The following is a 20,403-nucleotide window of genomic DNA, read 5'->3' as shown; positions in this document are numbered from 1 at the left end:
ATGAAAGAGAAGATGCATTGACTTTCTAGATAAGTCAGTCACTTCAGACACTGACTCAGAGGATAGAGGGATTGACACTGTCCCCTTCAGGGGATGTCAGTTTGACTGAGAACTTGTAAATCATGTACCAGAGAGGAAATTGGCTCACCAACCTACCATCTCAGGATGAGCAAGTCCTTTTTGAGGCAAATGGTTTGATCCACTTGACTTCTTAAGTAGTCCCTCTGAAAGACTCCCTCATTAATTTGGCCACCAGAATCAGACATCAGGAATGTCGTTCTTTCGAAAGAATACTAAGAGAACCTGACAAAATTTGCCTCTTCAAGGACTCAATTTTATGGGTTCATAGGTAAGTACTAGGTTAGTTGTTCTTGTGGGCCATTTGAAGCCATATTCCATTTTCCCTTTATATACTCAAAATAAAATATCCCATTTGGTTATAGATTGGCCTTATCCATGCAGTGGTCAATAATTTTATATTACCTCTAATGATAGTAACTGGGATCATACCATAGATAATTTGAGGGTACCCTTGCATGGGATAAAGCATTTAGGAGCTGCATCAGTCTATTAGTAATACAAGGGGCAGTCTTGGGTTACATTTTCTATTTCCCATTAATAGAGCTATGTTACATTTGAATGTGGACAGGGCTAACCTTTGTTTTATGGGGAGAGGGAGTCTGTTCTGTAACAGTGTTATCCTCTGCAAGGTATACCTGTCCCTCCAAGCCATTCTGTTGATGTTGCAGAACAGATTTAGATCCTTAGACTGAGTATTTTTGATGCCATTTGACTTCCTGATGTGTATTAAATCTGACAGTAATGGGTCATTAGATGCCTTTTATGTCAGACACAGGTCACCTCTTAGCAGTCTGTAGGATACCGAGTATATTGGCAGGGCTCTGAATTGGTCCATGCAGGACATGTTGTTTAGGCCTTGTATCATTTTAGGATGGTATCTCTGTGGGTGTTCCAGTTGTGGCATGTGCCTGGGCAGATACATGCCAAAGGAGACATTATATTCAATGACTGGCCTAACAAGAGCTGAGTAAAGGAGGACAGACACATCCTTAGATCTAGACACAACCCCTTTGTTTATAAGCTGTGCAGTATAGAAGGACTTTCTTACAACAGTGAACACATGTTGATCAAAAGTTACCACTGTTGGTTCCAGGGATGCCCTTGTCATAAATTCACAAATCTTAAACAACTGTATCAATTCTTCGGGGTGCAATGTCAATGTGGCAGTTCTCTGGGGTAGATGGCTTACCAAAGGATACAGTAATGTATTTTGGCATTTAGTTTCAGTCCATGACTTTTGCATCAGTTATTTATTTGGGACAAGCCTTTCTGGAGGATGGCTAAGTCATTTGGGGATTCAGTGACTGGTCCTAGCTTGTAGTTGTCTGCAAACATAGTCAGCCAGAGTCCTTTGTTACTGGATTTTACTTCAGAAAAGTAGATTTCAAACAGAAGGGGCTCAACACAGAACCTTGTGGGACTCCACTGGTAACTGTTCTCTTTGTAGAGATAAGTTCTCCTATTTTGATTATCTATATCATATATGTGAGCCATTTGGTTTATTCCCAGTTTATTTAGCTTTTCTAATATGTCAGAGTTAGAAATTATGTCAAAAGCTTCTGTCAGGTCGAGGTTTATAGTTTGTACCATTTTGCATTCATTCATTGCTTTGGTGACCTTTTCAAAAAAAAATCCACCAGGTAAGCATGACCTCCCCTTGATGAATCCAAATTGAGATGTGTCCAGTGTTTGGAGATTCCCTATGTTATGACTGATTAATTCCATGGCAATTCTTTCTACAACTTTGCATATGAGGTTGTCAGACTTATGGGTCTGTAATTGCCTGGGTCTGTGGGAGGTCCTCCCTTATCCAGGGGAATGAATGTAGCTGTTCTCCATTCACATGTTACAAAACCTTTATGGAGGCTGAGAATGAACAGTGTTGTTAGGGGTGTGGCTAAATCACACTTCATGCAATTTAAGATGCATCCAGGGACAATTTCAGAACCAATCAATGCAGTATTTTTGGCTTTTGATAGCACTTTTAGGACTTGGTCTTGTGTGATAGTTGGAGATGAGCCAGTTTCATGTATATCTTGAGGGCTAGATGAAGGGGAAAAGTTAGCACTTAATTTATCGACCAGTAGGTTCAAAGGTTTATATGTAAGTACTAGGCTAGCTGCCCTTGTAGTCCATTTTAAGCCTAGCCAATTTTCCTTACTGAGAGTCAAACCCTGTACCTCTTGTCTGTGAGGTACATATTTTAACCATTACAGCAAATCTCAATCCCATCTTCAGTGTCAGTGTTGGTAGCATCATTCACAATCAGCTCAACCTATTACTATATTATACTTTTGAGATTATGATTATTTTGAGATTAACGAAGTTCGCAGATGACTGCAAACTAGGAGCCATAATCAAGTCCCCAAAAGATGTGGACATCCTGCAGAAGGGCCTCACTGGGACAGATGCCTGGTGTCAGAGCCATGGCCTCAAGCTCAATGCCAAAAAGTGTAGTGTCATCCCCTTTGGTAAAAACTCGGTACCCATAAACTACCACATAGGCAGCAATCTATTTAACACCGAATGCATGATAAGAGACCTTGGGACCCAGGTGGACAGTAGTCTCTCCTTGATAGCCACATCGCCACAGTAGTCAGGAAGTCCTTCTATGTGGCACACCTCATCATAAAAGGGTTCTCATCCAGGAAAAAAGAGGTCATTTTTCCCTCTACTTGTCACTCATTAGACCCATTATAGAGTACAAAGCCCCTTTTGAAATGTACCTCACAAGACATCTGCAGCAGCTGGAAAGACCACAGAAGTACCTCACAAAGAGGATTACTGGCCTCAAAAAAATGCCCAACACTGACCGCCTCAAAAAACTCCAGCTTTCTCCATAGCATATCGCCTACTCCGAGGTGATCTCTGCCTAACACATAAAGATATGTCAAACCCAGAGCTGTTGGACATGCTACACCTAAAGAAATCCCAATCCCTCTGAGCTACATGCTCTAGGGACCTAAACCTTGTCACCACAATAAACAGGACATGCTGGAGGGATAGATTCCTGTCCCAGAGACTTCCTATACTCTGGAACAAGCTACCCATCTATGTCAAGCAAAGTTCTTCATTAGCACTCTTCAAGAAAAATCTTGATGAGTGGATGGGAAATAGGAAATACACCCCGGGGATCACATCTGTGTCTCTAATGGACAGTGGCATAGGAAAATAATTTTCTTGGGTGGTGTAAGCTATGGAACCTTGCTGGCTAGGCTTACATAGACCCTTGGGCCGATAGCCTAGTACCTACCTATGAACATAACTGAAAAAATGTCTTGTGATTGTCTTTGGCTTGTGTAGCTATTTTAGCCTCAAACTTGAGTTTGGTGTCTTTTATTAAAACCCTGAATGGTTTGTTTACTTCAATGACAAGTGCTCTAACATTCTCGGAATTACTCTTCTTATTTTTGGTCAAAATGCTTTTCCTTTTATTATAAATCTTGCCGATATTATGGTTCCAACATGTAGATTTATTTCTGGGTTTTGCAGTGCATTTGTTCTACAGCATACAGCTACATCTATACAGTTGTTTGCATGCTGGAATAGTGTGGTGGTGTACATTTCTGCATAGTCAGTGCAGATAACTAGGTTTGGTGAGGATTTGAAGCTTGCCAATGTATCACTTAGGAGTTGGTAGTTTGCCTTAAAGAAATTTCTAAAGATACTTTGGGTGGAAAAGATCTCTGGTTTCTGTTTTATTTTGAAGGATATTGCTTTTTGGTCAGATCTAACAAGTGATGAAGATATGAAAGAAATGGTATAAGATGTGACTGTGATCTCCAGCATGCAATGGAGTGGTTCAGTGTTTTGTGTGAAATAGATGAGATTAAAATTAGTGTCTCTAAATGATAGATAATGACTCCAAAGAAAGAGTAGATTGCTTTCTGTGGGTGAGAGGAAAGCAGCTACCTAAACTAGAGGAGTTTAAGTGACTTGGGGGTTTGTTCACATGTGGAGTCAAAGAGCAATGGTTGATTGACCAGTAGATAAGTACAGTAGAGTAGTGCTTCAGCCATTGTACTGGACTGTGGGGGTGAAGTGAAAACTGAGTCATAAGATGAAGCTCTTAGGGTAACCACCAGTTTCTGTACCTGTCATTACTTATTGTCATGAGCTTTGGGTACTGACTAAAAGGATGAGATCATAGATACAGGTAACAGAAGTGAAATCACTTTGCAATGTAGCTGGGCTTACTCTTTGCCACAACTTAGTAATACAGGAGAATCGTGGAGTACTGACACTGCTCTGCTAGGCTAAGATGAGTCAACTGAGTTAGTTTGGACACCTAGAGACAATCTGTTGATACATCCCATGAAAACAATGCCAGTTTTGGCCCATTGGAAGGAGGCTTCATGACAGATCCAGGCCCCAGTGGACTAAAACAGTAAAATATTTGGGTACCTGTCAAATCTTCGAATGCTCAAAATTTTGAACGTTGCATGTTCGAGACCAAAAGTTCAAAATTTTGAGTGCTCGAAGATAGACTTTCAACTGCACAGTATGGTGCAGATAGGGAGAATTTCCCATTTCTGCAATGAAGTGCGGTCGCAGAGTTGGTATATTTAAGTAGGGGGGGGTGTGGGGGGCTTGCCCCCATGCCTACACAAAGTGTTTTTTTCTGTGTTTTCTTTTCTCTTTTTTTTTTTATGTTCGAACATCCAAATGTCAAACATTTGGTCTCGACCATGTAATGTTCAACATTTTGGATGTTTGAACATTTAACATAGACCCAAATATTCATAGGGCTATGTATATCTGACAATACTTCCATTAGTGTTAATCTTTCTTTTCTTGTTTGCAGTCAGAAAAATAGAGAAATCATTGTGATAAGCATATGTGGAAAAAACGTAAAAAAAATAAAATAAAATAAAATTCATAAGTTGAACAGCATAATACATTATAGAAATTTGCACAAATATGGTGGCAAACCTTTAGTACAATGAGTCACACAACAAAAGATACTTTGGGTGCAATTTGCCCAGTGAAATTCATGCATTAGGCAAAGAAACTTCCCCATTTAGTCTAGTGGCCTGATGTATAATGTCTCAGAATCATTGATTCAGGCATCAATACTGAATTCACAAGCAGCAACTTATGTTACTATTATTGCAAAAAGATGCAAATATCTATCTATCTGTCTGACTATCTATCTATCTAATGTTCTGTATGTCATAAATTGGCCATTGTGTGCCTACGCTACTCAAAGTCAGCAATTCATGTTGAGAGAAACAATGGGTGACTGTTTAGACACATATTCAATAGCAAATGGAATTAATGTTTTTGTAGACTAATGTATTTTTCCTCTTTCTAAGTTCATTGTGACAGCTCATGTAAATACTGTTGTCACTGGCAGTCCCAATAAATCCTACACACTGAATGTCTTTTAGTGTATATTTTAACTCTTTTGTTACACCAAACCCAATTTTTTTGTATTGTAACAAACCATGAATTCCAATCCACTGTTTCTTTTCACTGCATATGTTTTGACTGTTTCTAAGCTGTATTGGAAACCTTTATTTCTGTGTTGTGGCTGGGTCATGGCTGATGAGGGTCCTTGAACCAGCCCCCCTACCCAGGGAGTGAAAGAATGAACAAATGAAAAATGAATAATTAGTTTGCAGTAGCTGCCATGATATAGTATTCCCAATAAAGTATCATAATCCAGTGTAAAATTTCCACCTGAAATGTCTGAGGTTTAATTCTGAACTCTAGGTAATCAGGCCATTTTGCAAACAGTATTGCCTATCTAGTCTGATGGTACAATAAACAGTTGCCATCTCAGCACTGTAAGGTACAAGTTTAAAGTAACAAATAATTAGTCAATGTTGGTAGTACAGTACTAGCTGCCAAGGATACTGTTTTCCATCATGTGCAGTGATGGCTCAGAGTGCAATTTCCACTTAATGGCTCAGAGTTCAACACAGAATGCTATAAGCAAAAGTACATTAATACCTGTTAAGATGTAGTATGTTTATGGTCTGGCGGCTTTAGAGATACACTAGTGATCACAGAGATGCACACTACCACCCAAGTTGACAGAATGGCAATAACTGCATTACCAATAAACTCAAAAAGAGCAAGGTAGATGGAACGGAGTACGCCAGCTATATTTCCACAGAAAAGTTTTTATTATTGCACAACCATGAAAAACAGACTGTTTTTCGTGGTTGTGCAATAATAAAAACTTTTCTGTGGAAATATAGCTGGCATAATCCGTTCCATCTACCTTGCTCTTTTTGAGTTTATTGGTCGTGGTCGAGCAGATTGGTGTTTTGCAGTTAATAATTGCATTATACTACAGTAAGACACCTTCAGGGTTTAGTACTGAACTTATTTTACTACTCCAAGCTGTATTTGCTATAGATGTAATAATTGTCTGCATCACTGTTCAGATTTACAAGCAAATTACCAAGTGCCATGCAGAAAAGTTGCAAAATGCATGATCCGAAAAGTTTACATTATTGTTGGCAGAAAAAACAGTGCTAACAGTAAGATGTACCACATGCTTCCTCACACATCTTAGTCATCATGCTTCAGAAGTACATGACCTGTGATATTTACACAGTGTGGGAGAGGACACCGCCCCCCACACCAAATATAGCAGACAAGAGATGAGAATCCTCAAGACTAGACATAGATCAGCTATAGACAGCATGACTCTGTCACACTAGGCAAGGCGGACTCTAGGAGACAGGATATATGACAAATACTGATCCTGCTGTACAATGCTTGGCCAGAGGGCAGTACATGAAAATCACCCCATGCAACCAAGATGTAAGGACTAAGGCATGTGGCATTGCTGTAAGATGATGACATAGGTTCTGTAACCAGCATGCAGCAATATGTAACATATGCACTGAGAAACATTCTGCAACAATTTGTGAACAGACATTGCTCCTCCAGAAACAAACTGTAATCTCTGGTCGAACTCTAGACAGGTGATATCCATCTGTATTGATCAGATGTAACCAGAAGAAGTTTAAAGGTAAAAGTTTGTGTGTACATTTTTATAAATATAATGCTTAAAGGTATCTTAGTTTTTTTTTATTCATATATGTTACTGTAATGCCTCTTCAGGAAGCAGTATTATAAATATAGTTAAAATATTGAGCACAAGTTCTATCTGAGACACAGGAACATTTTTTTGACTTTCGTTTTTAAACTTAGTCATCGGTGCTTAAACTACTAGATCAGCATACCTTTGCATTATTATAAGTTATGATTAAATATAAAAGCAAAAGTATGCAATATCTTAATCGTCATTACTATGTAATAGATTTACTGGACAACTTGTATTCATTGCAAACACGGCCAAGCATAGTCACAGTACCAGAGTGTAAGTTTTCTGAGCGGAGTCTCTTGCATTTCTGCTTGAAACAATAACCCCTTGTGTAGTGCAAGATAGAAAAGCAATTGAACAGTATACATGTGCAACTTAATGTTTATTGTGAGATGGTCATGCATATTTGATGCAGTTAAAACAGTTGACTTTTTGGTGGGACCAATTTGTCTTTTTTATAAGTGATTAGACAGCAACAGGCAAAATATGTACTCCATCTTACAGGTAACACAACATTTGCATCCCTCTGAGCATAAAAAAAAATACTGTATAACCCTGCATTCAGTAACCTATCAAGATATGACACCAGTGTTTCTAACAGATTCAGGCAGCCTCTAAATGGTTGACTACCTATGTCCAAGTTGACAAATAACCCATAAAACAACTGTAGAATATTAACCTGCCAGATTTATTTGGGAAGCAAGACAGGCTGAGAAATGCAACTGGAGATCGTTAGCCTAGTAATCACCTATGAACATGTCTACAGCCTTGACCCGTCTACCTTATAACTGCAGTACTAATTAGAAATATTTGCAAAGATCAGTCTAAGGGCAGGAAATGTACCATGGCTAGCCATTGTCACTGAAAAAACACAACCACAGAATTAGTAGTGACAAAACAAATTATCTAAGTATAACTGGTGCTTGATTTTTTTTTTTTTTAAATGGCTTTCTCCAGTGTAAAGGAAATGCTTTAAGTGGTTTATAAAAAGAACCATGACTGTTCTTCAAATGTGACAGTTTTTTACTGTCTGTTGTAATTGTTATAATATATGATGCAATGTAATGCAGTGAGCATATTTTCTAGTGTTTTTTTTATGCCATAAGGGGGGATAATGTGACAGAAGGGTAACTGTAACTACATTATTGTTCTACAGCTACGCAGTCAGTCACTGACAGGGTGAGCTGGGTAGTTATGTGAGTCTTCATTTACTGTGTTTATATAAAGCTTACAGTGCCTTACAGTGCTATGACTGCTAGCACATTCTTGAACCATAAATCAACATGTGCTTGACAGCAATCAGGATAACACCTAAAAATTGTACTTTGACTGGAAAAAAAATGTGTAAACATAGGTATACACAGCATTGTTTATGTTACCATGGTCTTACCTTTCCCTCCCTCCACCTTCAAATAGCTGCTAACCCTAATCCTAACCATGACCCTGCACCTTGCCTTTGAAAAAGCTTTACATAATGCTAATACTGTTCAGACAAATTATGTCTTAATGTGTGGTGAGGTTTTGATGACCAGATCACAAATGGAAACTGTTTCCTCATGTGATCTTTTTTTTAATCATGTTACTTTTCCATTATGTTGATTTTAAAAGTGTTATCATTGATCAGTTTTGATGCTTTTGCATTTTAAAAGCTCAATATGTACTTACAAATACAAATGTGTGTGTGTGTGTGTGTATATATATATATATATATATATATATATATATATATATATATATATATATATATATATATATATATATACTGCAGTGGTGGTGCTGTGGTAGCATTGTTGCCTCACAGTAAGACGTTGTCCTGTTCGATTCTCAGCTAGAGCGTCTTCTGTGTGGAGACATGTGTGAATGGGCATACCTTCGTTGAAGGTTGTGCATCAGGGCCGGCAACTCGGCATGTAAAAATCTACTGCCAATCATTAGCGGACTGGAGTTCCACTGTGGCGACCCCTAACCGGGAAAAGCCGAAAGACACAACAACATATATATATATATATATATATATATATATATATATATATATATATACACACACATACACATACACACACATAAATATATATATATATATATATATATATATATATATATATATATATATATATATATATGCGTGTGTGTGTGTGTGTATGTGGTCTACTAAATTAGATAGAGAGGCCCAAATCTTGTCATTGCTAATGGTAACAATGACATTTTGACAACACAAATGTTGACAAATTGCAATGCATGGCACAGTAATAGAAAAATAAAAAAAAAAATAAAGACCCCTGCACTATACTCCCTGCTAAATTATTCTTCTCATCTGAGAGTTCCCAAACCAAGGGGTTTTGCAGTCTCACACATCTGTCAACCATCTGTTTTATTGAACAAATTATGTCAAATAAATAGATCGCCATCAACTCCCTTTTCCTTATTTTGTACCTGAGGTGGGGACTTTGAGCCAATGTTCAAAACAGACGTTGATTTAAAAACAAATTAGATTAAATTGCTTGTCCCATGACTATATATCTGTCTGTATCCATATATATATATATATATATATATATATATATATATATATATATATTAGTCTAAAAGTAAATTAACACTAAAAATACTGGCAGCAAAAGGTTAAAAAAAAGAAAAGAAAAAATAAAAGGACACCATGATGTGCATGGTCCAAGGCACAACCTCAAGCCATATAAAAGAAAACTACTGTTTTGCATTGGGCATTTCCCCCTGCAACCCCCCCCCCCCCCATGTGGGATTGTGTGCATCCCATACCCCACTGATGATTATATATCCTAACTTACAATCTGAAGGGTGGGAGCATATTCCCCAACCCCTGGGATTGTCAGTCTTGTACGCCTATCGACCATCCGTTTTGGCACCATTAACCACCAGTTCAGCACATTGCTTTGTGCTGCCCTTGAGGTTTCTGACATAGCTGCAGAAGGCCCTATGGTTATCTTTCACCTGGGAGGCTATATTTTCTATGAGCAGTGTGTTGAAATTAAGAGCAGCAAAGCTTTGATATTTTGTACTCCTTTTTAGAGTAGCATGTACGTACATGGAGTTTGAATGTTTTTACTTTTAAATGATTTAGATACCTTTCTTTTCTACTTGCTAAAATACTTCATAGGTATACTGTTTCTTTCATTTCTTTTTTTTTGCACAGCTTTGGCTGTTTGCAGTTAGGCTTTTCAATAGTTTTCTAACCCCAGCAGAGGGCAGACTTCTCACACTCAGGCTGCAAAAGTCAAAAAACAACACAAATATTGGATGGCACTAGTAAGAACAATTTACAAGAATAATGAAGTATTGGAAAATTGACACGGTCAGTTCTTCCAAATCTCAGAAATATTACAAACTAAAACTTGACTTTAGACTATGTACTGATTTGGCCTAAAGTACTTTAATGACATGCTCAGAATTAATACATTTACATAAAGCAAAGCCGATTTGGGAAGTTAATAAAAATATGACAGCTAATATCTGTAAGTGTATGAAGTGTTGGATTATGGGTACAAGCCTGTAGGTGAAAATTATAATGGTCTATTTATCTGGAATAACAACAGTACAGAATTTCTAACTAAAGTGACAGCTGAAGCAACAAGTAATATTGCACATACATGGGGTGATCCTATTCCTGTAGCACATCTTACTTTCCTAAAACTTGGTAGGCCTATAATTTCAAAACCTCTATCATTCATTTTAATCTGTAGTAACAAATACAGTGTTATGAAACTTATACATATATTCTCACTAGCAAAGCTGTTACATGAATAAATCTACAAACAAATATTATACGTAATTAAGATTTTTTTCCAAAACCAGTATGGATTTTAACCAAACACAGCAGACTAACAGCCATTCACTTCTATGACTACATGGAAGATGGCCCACTCCCAGTTTAGTTTTTTACAGATCTAAAATATGCTTTCAAATGATAGACCATGGTCTCTTGATTAATAATCTCCCATTATATGGGTTCACAGAGGTTTCAAAACTCTCTTCAAAACAGAAATTTCCAGAATAATTTCATGTAAAACAAGATTAGATATTAGCAGTCTTACTTCAGGAGTTCCACAAGACTATTTTAGGACATTTAATAGTTTTCCTCTTTATATTCAGCCTCACAAATTTCAATAACATCCTTTATGTGGGTAACAGTCTTATTTTAAAATCCAAGAGGCCTTTTCCTCAATTACAGCCTGCCCTCAGCAAAGATTTTACCCTTCTCTGGAGCTAGTGATTTGCTAACATTCTAGATATCCAAATATCTAAGGTTGTGGTCCTTGATATATCCCCAGTGGCGCAGTACAAATCAAAATTTGGTAATAATCAATCCTCAAAACAATCCCTTTCTTATAGTTAATAAAAAGAAATACCTGGGTTTTTAGCTGAATAACTTATCCTTCCAATACCACACAGAGACTGTGCTAGATAAAGTCTCCCCCACTGGCTGTTAAGAAAGGCCAGAAATGCAGAAATAATACATATCTTCTTCTCCTCTAGATGGAATATGGCTTGCCTATAATGACCTGTACTTTTAAAATGCATCTCCACTGCAAACAGTTGAGAATAAAATCCTCAACTTTATGGAGCTTATTAGCAATAGAGAACATCTGTGTCTTACCATATTGTAGGCTGTTTACCCATCACTGTAAAATTAAACTTTATGTTAAACACTTTATCTTTAAGTTGCTGAATGCAAACAACTGCCCTCCCCAGGAAGCTTAAAGCATGAATCTCATCATGCTGACTTTGGAATCATGAAGAGATGTTGTTAGTAAGACCCCCCAACTGAACCTGTCAACAGGTAAAAGAACCTTATCAAAATTCTCATTTGCCTGCTAGAAAATGATTGCAAAAAGTGCTAGATTTATTATATTTTACTTGTACTTTAGAAAACAGAGCAATGATTGTCTGTATGACTCTTACAAATGCACATGCTTCTATAATGTTTGGGTAGCTTGACAACCTATTGCCGTTTAAGCATCAACAGTTGCTGAAATGCATGCTGCTGTAATATTTTTTACTTTTCTTAGAGCACTTTATCTGAATTTGGAAGCTTCAATAAACCCCTTAATCTGATCATGCATCTTTGATTTAAAGACTGCTTTTTTAATGTGGAATCCTTCTACTAACATTCCCATTCAGCATGACCTGCACAGCAGTTACTTTTCTGTTCTGAGTAGTTTTTCAATGTTTTAACAGGATTGTTACTGGTTCTGGTCAGATCTACGTGCACTCAGTTGTAGGGCTTTACTTGCTAATGGCTAACATTACACTACCTGTAGTATTTTTAGATCTGCATTGAGCTGCCTGCTTGTCTATTACTGGTGTTCATGTTCGCATTGTACTTGCTGATTTGTTTTGACTGACACTGGCTTGCCAAGTGTAAATGTTGTTACGGATTAATTTTGACCAACTCTGCACTATTAACTGTATGTTTGTTCTGCTATCTACAACAAATGACATAGCACTATTCTTATAAGCAGCTCAGTCTCTAAAATCTGAATGACTGGAAATATACAGATGAGGTGGGCAATCATTTTTGAACTGAGAGGCTTAAGGATCCTTAGAACTAATAGATATACAGGAAAAGAGAAGAGGAAAAGCAATTATTTTCCATATGAGAAAGGTAAAGTAACTGTGAAAACCACATAGAGAGTAGCTAAAGAGAAATACAGTGGCCTGTAAAACATAATACAAAAGCTGTTGATCTAGACTGATAAAAAGAGATACATAAAGTGTCCAGTCTGGTGAGAGAGGCAGAGGGAATTGTGCCATATAACAGCTGTTGAAAATGTAGTATTTGATAGACACGTAAGAATGCAATCAAAACTAAAACTCACATGCACACCTGGGAGACTGGCCATTTCTATTTGTTTTGAGGGTCACAAATACAGATTTGTATTTACTGAGAAGGAGTTAGAAAATGTCAGCACATGACACAGCATTGTCGTATATACCTCATTTTACTGTGGTTAAGTACCAGTGAGATATGCCACAATGTCTCATACATATGTATCTATATTCGGCCTTGTGTAAACCAATGTGAATTTGTTAAACAAAATTCCCTTTTAAAAGTATCAACAATTGTTGAAACACAAACATGTTACTCTTATTCTTCTGACTGATCTTAAACACTTTATCCAAATTCAGACTCTTTCAATACGAATTATTGTAAAACATTTCCCAAATAAAAAAAAAAATGAGGGAATCTCTGTAGAAAGTATAACTTGCTATGTGTTTACTCCAAACATATATTAATCCATCCATCCAATGTTGTGACATCACATCCTATTTCTCTAGTGACCACATGTACAGCCACTGCCATCCACAGACTTAACTAGGTAATCACACATGAACAACCACTGCCATCCAAAGACTTAACTAGGTAATTACCAGAGAACAGCCATGGCTATCCAAAGACTTAACTAGGTAACTAGGGAATGTAAGTAGATTGCAAGACCTTTCTTCTACTTTATCACATACATATCTGCCCTATGGCCAGTTTAGAGTCAACAGTCCACCTACGACATGTCTTTGGGATGTAGGAGGTAGCTCAAGTTGGACATGCACACGCAGCACAGAAGGCACCACAGCTAAGAACCAAACCGGGAAATGTTTCAGGTGAGTTAACAATGTTGCCCACTGCACCAGTGTACTGCCCATGTGCATCCATAGTAAAGCTTTAGTAGATGCATATAGACAGGCAGTGCTGAGTGGCCCTTTACTCGCTGATGTCTGATTTTTAAATGGCTCAGTTAGTTATGCACATACTACACATGCACAGATTGAAAATATATGAGCAAATATAATTACTTAATAATGCACACTTCAGGCTAATGTCTTGAACCCTAGTTAGTTGTCATATTCTTAGCAGAACTAATATTTTATTATTTTAGAATTAATTCAAGTGGCATTGTTTGTCATATTTAGCAGTACATGCATACTGACAGGAATACTTTTTTAATATTAAATTTTTATAACATTTCTGCTATTTCTACATAAATACACCCTTTTGTTATTGTAGTCTCTGACAGAGGCCTTCACAAGCATTCACAATAGCACCTCTATGGCTGTGCTGGGTTTGGAACTGTGACCCGGTTTGGTGTTTTAGGAACACCTTCCACTGGGAATGGTGTGGCAGTATTCTGTCATTTTTGTAATATATCATTATCTCCCTGTGGTCAAATGTCTGGGATGGTAAACCTCTCAAACTGTAGTACTGTGCCTTAGATTCTTGGCCATGGTCAGTGGACTGGTCTGTCCTTTTTGGGGTATGATATTGGTATGCCACTCTTTTCTGGGGACAGTCCTTGTTATTAATCCTCCTTTCACTGTGGACAGACCACAGACAAGACGTAGTGTTAGAATTATAGGGGTCACCTCATGCAGATAGATGGTGATGGTCATAACTTGCATGGTATCGTTTTGCCTACCAGATTATTTCTTCATGGTCTGTTGTTTCACGGGTGGAAGTATGCCATCAATGTGAACATTTCATATGTGATGTTTGAGCATTCTCTGGCTACCCCATTTGCTATGTACTAATATTATAGCATCTGCTACTTAAGAAACCTATGGAGAATCTTCTCAGATGCCTCTGTTTGGTTCACCAATACTTATCTTAAATGTATTTCAGTAACACAATTGACAGTGGTCACCTGTATGGCATTATTAAGCAGACAGAAAAATTATCTAATGTATACTGCAGGGAGTTTTTATGGGCACATTTCTTTAGCAATACTCTTAAGTCATCAAATTTGTATTCAGGTAATTTGTGGCTAGGTAGCTAGCTGTTGACATGAAATATTTAATTACATTATTTCTAATAAATATCTTACATTTCTGTAATTTAGATTGCAAGCAAATTACTACTGAAAATTTTCTGTGGAAAGCTTGTTCTTAGCATTGATGTCACCTTTGCTGCTATATTTGGCTCAGTGTAACTAGCTTTTGGTTCCTTGTAGTGTGACTCTGAAGTTATTAGTAACGCTGCATCTAGAAAAAGCATCTCAGTATCAGTAAACTGTATTGCCATAGTGCAAATGGTCAGCCACAAGCATTTAATGGCGTTCACAGTAGTACACTTTAGATCATTTAACATTTAATGCTGTCTTTCACTACATATTCAGTTTCTGAACAATTACTAAACTACTACTCAAAACTATGGGCAAGGATCTTTGTCTTTGTTATAGCTAGGTGCCTTTAATGTGTCATACCCTGTACTCTATGATGTAACCTAACCAATGCTCATAGGATTCTTTACCTATCCTTTTCTAACATAAAATTGTAGTTCTCCTATGCACAAATTTTGGTTCTGCTATGATACATTTTCACACAGTTACTTGGATCACATAATTTTAATCCCAGCAATTCAAAGCCTGCCCATTACATTTGACGTAATAACAATACAGCTTAAAATAAACAAAATAAGCATTTTTGGGGGGTATATACTCCTGCTCCAACCTACTCCAATCTTATAGATATCAATTCTAGTGGCACATAGAAATTTAAAGAGAGAAACGTCATAACACAGTGCAAAACATCTAAAAACATAGAGGCCTTGGGCAAATTATTCATTTACTCTACCCTGAGTGATCAAGGGATTTTCAAGCTGTTTTGCTGTGGGAAACACAGAGTTATTACAAATTATAATTATAACCCATAGACCACCCTTTTAAAGCTATGTTATGCATGTGTGACAGTTTTGGATTATTTCTTATTTTATCTTTAGAAGATGAGCTTGGAGAGTCAGAAAACCACACTAGATGTTCAGTGCTTCATAGGGGTGAATTAATGTACCAGGAGACCTGGTAAGAAACAAATGTACCTATTCATGGCACAAAATTCACATGCAGTGATGAAAACCTTTAATGTTAACCACCATTTTTTTTCAACTTAGTAAAAGCAACATTAAAAAAATAGAACCATAGTGGAAAAGTGCAAGCAGCTTCTTTTGCTTACACTTTTCTGTTTCATTTCTGTTTTTTTTAAGCTGCAGTTTGTAAGCAAAAAAAAAAAAAAAAGGCAGCACATCAATAACTGTGAAGCAGAAATTGAATGGAGATGTGTGTGTGTTTGAGGGGACACATCCAGGGAAGGGATTGAAACAGTTTACACTCTATGCATCTAACGGCAATGAGCTGAATACATTTCTGCAGCTATTATTTGGGTATGCATTCATCCATGTGAACATAGTACACGTCTGAGCTGTACGCATTCAAAAATGTAGCTCCATTTATGAGTGCACGTGTGTGTGTTTGTGTGTGTGTGTGTGTGTGTGTATATATATATATATATATATATATATATATATATATATATATATATACGCGTGTGCATGCAATAAAGAGTTGTAGTGGTTTGTATTTAACAGCAGTGAGATAAATATATTACTGTGCTATTAATTTTGCATTTATTCATTGATATGATCATAATCAGACAATCTGAGGTGTATACTGTGCTTATGCATGGGTGCATGCATGTATGTTTGTGTTTGTGCACATGTGGTCATTATTAATTACTTACAAAGCTTATATTTTGGACGTAAAATACTCCCTCCAACAATTGCATATCCTCCACCAACTTTGAAACTTTAGGAAAAGGAAATTAAACAAGAGTGCACTTTACAGTCAATACACAGTTCTCAAATAAACCGCATGGGTGTAACAAGGAATAAAAATCTTCCTTTATTGCAGCATCAAGCCACCACCAAAACTAGAATAGCTAACCAGGTTTTAACTTTTGCCTACAATGAAACCTTCTCAATGCTAACTCCTTTTCTGTCAAAAAACACAATAAATACTGATACAAATCTTAGGATAGAAATCTCGTAACCACATTAAATTTCATAATAATAGAGAAAAAAATTAAATTGAATTGAAGCAACACCAAAATCATATTATTTATAATGACAAAAAAAACAAGGCCACGATTTTAAAGTCACCAAATGCAATATCCAATCTCTTTCCTTCCATTCCAAAACAAGTTTCTTAATATGTGCACTTTTATGTATATGGGAACCATATTACATGCAATGAAAGTAAAAACAGCTTTAGAATATTTAAAAATATATTTGCATAGAGGGCTACAAAGGTCAAATTTCTCAACTGCCCCCAATTTGAAGGAATACTCATTTTAAGGCCTGATTTATACATGAACACGATGTACCTATTTTTTTAAGTATGTCACTATTTTCAGGGTTAAGTTTCCCTTTCACACCACTTTCTGAATCCTCCTTCAAAGGGATTTCTGAAGTTGTCTAGTACAAAGAAAGCCACACTGCATGACCAACATACTAGTGGCCCCAATAATTTAAATAAAAAGGGTACACATCTTATATCTCCCTTTTTCAGAAGCAAAAATGAATTAGCTTGTGTGGCAGAATTAGAATTTTGCAATGCAGTTTATTAGAGTCTACATATTTTACTCTGTTTCTTTGATAATGTGCTTATATTTTTCCATTGTTTGTGTTACTGTTTTTTAATGTGTGTGCCCAAGTAGTCTCCCATATTCATTTTGTAAGTGGTAAGATTTACATGCTAATTGGTATTCATATTTTATTATATTTAGATTCCAGATTTTGGTCAGGAAATACCTACTTTTCAAGACCCTTTGTGCATATTTTCTACAGGTTGAGAGGTATGACAAAACTCTTACAATTAATGTCATTAATATATAAAGAGATTCTCTGGCTAGTAGTCTTTCCAACATAAAATGAACTACAAAGAGCAAAGATTTTTTTATAACAAAAGACTTTTTGGTATTTACAGATGAAAAAAATATTGCTAAGCACATGTTGACACAGAGGGCAAGAGCAACATGAAAATAGCCCACTATCTTACCAACCACTGAGGGCAATATGCTCTGCTGATATAGTGATTTTTAAAAGCAGATAAATTCTGTCCCAAATTCTGTTGGTTATTGCATGTTTAATACCCTGTCTTATTTAAGGACTAGTAGAGAGAAGGGTGACTTGATACAAATAAGTCCAACAGCAAAAACAAAGAAAATACAACTGGCCAGTGAACCCAAAATCAATTTATTAAAACACTCTGTACTCTGACATCTCGGCTAAAAAACCTTCAAGGAGTAAAATAGTGTAATAAACTAACACATACATTTATAAAAAAATACACAATCGATAATTCAATTAAAAATTTAAATCAGTACTCTCCAACTGAGTTCTTCATTTAATCCCTTCAGTTACATAGTATCAAACTTTAAAATACATATAGCTTCTTTAAATAAGAGTTGATGTTTTACCAACTCTGTTTCAAAACCAGATACATTAATTTTTTTCTAAAATAGTGCCCTGTAGAACTTAACTGCAGCTATTATGAAATTAATTAAAATGTCTTGCTATAGGACTCTCTTCCCTTTTATTCTTAATATCCCTTATATGTTCCATAAGCCTTACTTTGAATTGTCTCTTAGTTTCCCCAATATTAAACAAGTTACACATGGAAAGGAAAAAGAAAAAACTCCTGCGTGATATCGGGACTATGAAAATGGGAGGGCCTTCATTGCGAGGGCCAATAGAAAGAAGTCTCGTAAATACGTGAGATTTAATACAACAGGGGAGGATAATCTGACCAACTCTTCCTTTTCAGTGTCAGATGGTCATTATACTTCGTTTGATGAAGACGGGGATCATGTAGAAGAATTTCCAGGTCTTCCTGCTGCCCAGCAGTCTGAAAATCACCGTCAGACTTTTCAGAGTGACTGTAACAATTTCAGAGGAAGTAAATCGGGGAGAAAGCATCCACTTGAATATCAGGGAAATCCACACAGAGAATCCAACATGTGCAGAGGCCACAAGAGAGGAAAAATGGTGATGTATTGTCTTCAATATTGGACAGTTATGTTGTAAATTTATCCAATTTCAGTTTTGGGCTATCAGTTTTAAATTGAGGCTTGAAATTTATACCTATGGTGTTGCCTCGATTACATAACATTAAATGTGATGTATTTAAATTTAGTAGAAAATTGCATTTATGTCTTTTTTTAAAAATAAGCAAGAAGTTGATGCTTTGTTGGAATGTTATGTTAATACTGATAGCTCTTGTGATAGTTTTTACTCTTGTGACTCTGAAAGTTTGCCAAATGCATACTGTTGTTTGGAGACTAAAGATGTGCATTATAAAAGTGTTTTTGTGCCTCCGGTGTTAAACGAAGAGGTGTTACAGTTTACTAATATTCTTAATTATGCAATTGAAAATGCGTTTCAAGAGTTCAAGAGGAATGTATACTGTATGGAATATAACTTATCCCTTGATGAATGGAAATCTTTAAAAAAGTGGAGTCATATGAGAGAAATTGTTTTTAAACCATCTCACAAAGGTAATAAGTTGGTTGTTATGCATTATACGCAATATATTGCCATGTGTGAGGAACATCTTAAAAATTAAACCACGTATGAAAAGGTCCATGTCTCTATGTATGATAATGCAATTATAGAATATACTAATTTATATTAATATTAAGATATTAAAAAAAGTTTCATGCAAAGGAGTGTAGGATGGTATACTTTTATTGCCTTCATAAAATACATACAAATTTGATAAAACCTCCTGGAAGGCCTATAGTATCTGGATGTGAGTATTTTTTTACATAAAATTGGCTTGTTTTTACATAGTTATCTGAAACCCTTTGTGTATAAAATACCTTCATATATACGGGATATCTTTGATTTTTTAAATAAGATTAAGGACATCAAGTGGAACAAAAGCATGTATTTCATTACACTTGATGGTAAAAGTCTGTACACGAATATTCAACATGTTTTTGGTATTGAGGCATTGAGGTTTTTTCTGGGGTCTAGCCCACTTTCAGAATATGTCATTGAATTGTTATATTTTTGTCTTACACATAATTCTTTTGAGTTTAACAGTACATTATATAGACAAAAATCAAGGTACGTTAATGGGGGCGGCTTTCGCCCCCATGTATGCCAATTTAAGTATGGGCTTTTTTGAGAATGAATACTTGTATAGGAACGCATTTTTTTTGTCAACATGTATTGATGTATTGTAGATGCATTGACAACCTCATTTTCATAGTTCAAGATGGGCAGAATTTGATTTCAGAATTTATTACTAGCCTGCATTATAATAGATTTGGTCTACAATTTGATGACCTCAGGGTAGGCACAAGTGTATCATTTTTGGATGCCGTGATCAGTATAGACAACTCTTTTTTATGTTCTTCTGTACATAGAAAATTTGATTCTGGAACACAGTTTGTGCATG

The 20,403-nt window shown here is 36.3% G+C and overlaps 1 protein-coding gene across 2 annotated transcripts in view; it reads left to right on the top strand.

Annotated features, from left to right (window-relative positions):
* The first annotated feature begins 6,747 nt into the window (after positions 1 to 6,747).
* LOC122807253 (G-protein coupled receptor 4-like) overlaps positions 6,748 to 20,403 on the top strand; it is a 214,655-nt gene continuing 200,999 nt past the window's right edge. For both annotated transcript variants that reach the window (XM_044078345.1, XM_044078344.1), the window contains exon 1: positions 6,748 to 7,069. The gene's annotated coding sequence lies outside the window, so the exon portion shown is untranslated. The remainder of the gene's footprint in view (positions 7,070 to 20,403) is intronic.

This window comes from Protopterus annectens, chromosome 7.part0 (genome assembly GCF_019279795.1).
Source record: "Protopterus annectens isolate FY-2018-M chromosome 7.part0, PAN1.0, whole genome shotgun sequence".
Classification (NCBI taxonomy): domain Eukaryota; kingdom Metazoa; phylum Chordata; order Ceratodontiformes; family Protopteridae; genus Protopterus; species Protopterus annectens.
The sequence above is the reverse complement of the archived record's forward strand: the minus strand, read 5'-3'. Positions and strand labels throughout refer to the sequence as shown.